This window comes from Tupaia chinensis, unplaced genomic scaffold (genome assembly GCF_000334495.1).
Source record: "Tupaia chinensis unplaced genomic scaffold, TupChi_1.0 Scaffold141861_1, whole genome shotgun sequence".
Classification (NCBI taxonomy): domain Eukaryota; kingdom Metazoa; phylum Chordata; class Mammalia; order Scandentia; family Tupaiidae; genus Tupaia; species Tupaia belangeri.
Window position 1 is genome coordinate 127,496 of NW_006201718.1, and position 2,507 is coordinate 130,002.

General features: G+C 41.8%; 1 pseudogene; it reads left to right on the forward strand.

The window, feature by feature from the left end:
• Window positions 1-580, forward strand: LOC106733240 (60S ribosomal protein L9 pseudogene; annotated as a pseudogene).
• The last annotated feature ends 1,927 nt before the right edge of the window (window positions 581-2,507 follow it).

Consider the following 2,507-nt stretch of genomic DNA (forward strand, 5'->3'; position numbering starts at 1 on the left):
ATGAAGACCATTCTCAGCAACCAGATGGTCGACATTCCCGAGAACGTCAACATCACCCTGAAGGGACACACCGTCATCATGAAGGGCCCCCAAGGAACCCTGCAGAGGGACTTCAACCATATCAATGTCAAGCTCAGCCTCCTTGGGAAGAAGAAGAAGAGACTGTGGGTTGACAAATGGTGGGGGAACAGAAAGGAGCTGGCAACCGTTCATGCTATCTGTAGTCACGTCCAGAACATGATCAAGGGTGTTATGTTGGGCTTCCGCTACAAGATGAGGTCTGAGTATGCTCATTTCCCCATCAACGTCGTTATTCAGGAGAATGGGTCTCTTGTTGAAATCTGAAATTTCTTGGGTGAAAAATACATCCAGAGGGTTCGAATGAGACCAGGTGTGGCTTGTTCAGTATCTCAAGCCCAGAAAGATGAGTTGACCCTTTTAGGCAATGATATTGAACTTGTTTCAAATTCAGTTGCTTTGATACAGCAAGCCACAATAGTTAAAAAATAAGGATATAAGAAAATTCTTGGATGGTATCTATGTCTCTGAGAAGGGTACAGTCCAGCAGGCTGATGAGTAAGATCTAAGAGTTTTCCAGCTACAGTAACAAGCTGGATAATTTCTAAGGCCTTCATATGACATTTTAAAGATGATAATAAAAGACAACAATTGATTTGAAAAAAAAAGACAATCAGACAATTTTTCTGGAATTATAAAAAAACCTCATATTGCCAAAGGAATTCTGCACAAGAAGAATGAGAGTGGGTCTATCTCACTCCCTAACCCAAAAATATACTACAAAGCTGTGGTAATCAAAACAGTATGGTTTGGCACAGAAATAGACAGATGGACCAATGAAACAGAATACAGTCCCCAGAAATAAACTCCCAGACATACAGCCAACTGATTTTTTACAAAGGGTACCAGTCAATCAACTGGGGAAAGGAAAGCCTCTTTACCAAATAGTCCTGGAAAAACTGGATATCCACCTGCAGAAGGATGAATCTGAACCCCTGTCTCTCACCATTGACAAAAATATACTCAAAGTGGATCAAAGATCTAAACCTAAGACCTCAAATTATAAAAATGTTGCTAGAAAACACTGAGGAAAGCCTGGGAGACATTGAGGTAAGCAAAGGAATAAGTTCCCCCAAAGCACAGTCAATAATTCCCATAATAGACAAGTGGGATTAAATCAGATAAAGAAGTTTCTACATGGCAAAAGACACAGTAATCAGTGTGAACTGACAGTCCTCAGAATAGGAAAATATTTTTCTAAACTACGTGTCAGATAATGAACTGATAACCAGAATACACAAGGAACTCAAGCAACGGTCCTTAAAAAGAGATGATTATCCCTATTAAAAGATGGGAGAATGAGTTGAAAATACCACTTTCTAAGGGAGACATACGAATAGCCCAAAAGCATATGAAAAAATGCTCGACATCCCTCACTGTAAGAGAGATGCAGATCAGGGACCAGCAGTTAGAGTAATGGCTATGTCGCTGAACTCCCATGTAGGCAACCGTGGTTTGAGTCCTAGACCCGGAGGCTTAAACTCATGCCAGGCACATGTGCATGCATGCCCCAGATCCCGAGAGGAGAATGGAGGAGAAGGGATTGCAACATGGCCATCCCCTCTGGGGGGTGATTTCTCGCTTTCTATCTCTCTGTCTCTCTCTGTCTTTCTGGCGAGCGCACACGCCCAATAAGAAAACACCTTCCCCCAAAAAAAGAGAGAGAGAGAGATGCAGATCAAAACCACAGTGAGATACCACTTAATCCCAGTCAGAAAGAGGAAATTTCTTACACTGCTGTTGGTGGAGCCACTGTGGAGAATAATTTTCAGATACTTCAAGGATCTACAAATAGAACTACCATATGATTGGGACCAGCTATTGCCATACTAGCTATGTCGCTGGACTTTCATGTAGTTGACTGTGGTTTGAGTCCCAGATTCGGTGGTTTGAACTCACACTGGGTGCATGTGCGTGCATGCCCAAGATCCCAAGAGGAGAATGGAGGAGAAGGGATTGTGGTGTGGCCATCCCCCCTAGGGCGGGTGCTTTCTTGCTTTCTATCTCTCTGTCTTTCTGGTGAGTGCATATGCCCTATAGCAAAAAGCTCTAAAGAAAGAACAAAGAACTACCCTGTGATTCAGCAATCCCACTCCTTAGTATCTACCAAAGGACCAAAGAATTCTTAATTCAAAAAGTGCTTGCACATCGATGTTTTTTGCGGTATTTTTCACAATTGCTAAGACATGAAACCAACCCAAATGCCCATAAACAGATGAATAGATTGAAAAACTGTGGCACATATAATACTACTCAGCCATACAAAAACAAGACCCTGGCTTTTGACATAAAGTGGGTGAATATGGAAGATTTACTGCTGAGTGAAGCAATGCTGGCTATGAAGGAGAAACATTGTATGTCTCCACTTAATATATACTGAGAGTCCACACTCTAGGGTCAAAACTGAATGACTAAAGATTATATTAACT